Consider the following 691-nt stretch of genomic DNA (forward strand, 5'->3'; position numbering starts at 1 on the left):
TGCCCCATCCTCGGGTGTGATTTCTTCTGCTAGTGAGCAGTGGGCTGGCTTTGAATAATTTGGAAAGTGCTGGTCTTTTAAAGAGACAGCCGTATGGAAACACGTGTCCTGGGCAGACGGGAGGAGACAGGAGAGAGAGATGCAGGCTACACAAACTCAGCAGAGTTTGCCCTCTGTTCAAGAAGACGGGGTTTATTTTTCGTATTTCCAATGATGGGTTTGGGTTTTAGATTTTTTTTTTTTTAACTGGATCCAAACAATTGCAATTAGCAGCTTTTTCTCCCCCCCAGCAGGATTTTCCTCCTTCCTCTCATCGATGCCCCTCGATTGGGTTTGTGCAGAAGTATCTCTTTGGCATGCCTACTGCAGAGAGAAGCAACTGGAGCAAGAAACTGCTGCAGCAACACCCCCGAAGCTGCAACCCGAGCACCCCACCAGCACTGCTGAGGGCTGCGCGCAGGCACCGGGGACGGGGCACGGGCTGCAGGCTGTGAGCGCGGTACGTCATGCAAGTGCTTGGAGCGAGCGGGAGGTCTGGGTTGCTAAACAGTCCCGGTGTTTTGAACAAACAGATCTTGTTTTACCCCCTTTACTGTCTCTAGTGTGAAGCAAACAGGCCGTCTCGCAGCTGACTGCAAGCAGAGTCACTGGGGAAGCCGTGCTGCAGGCTCGCTCTGCCCACGCCTCGGGC

The sequence above is a fragment of the Phaethon lepturus genome, unplaced genomic scaffold (genome assembly GCF_000687285.1).
Source record: "Phaethon lepturus isolate BGI_N335 unplaced genomic scaffold, ASM68728v1 scaffold35222, whole genome shotgun sequence".
Taxonomy (NCBI): Eukaryota; Metazoa; Chordata; class Aves; order Phaethontiformes; family Phaethontidae; genus Phaethon; species Phaethon lepturus.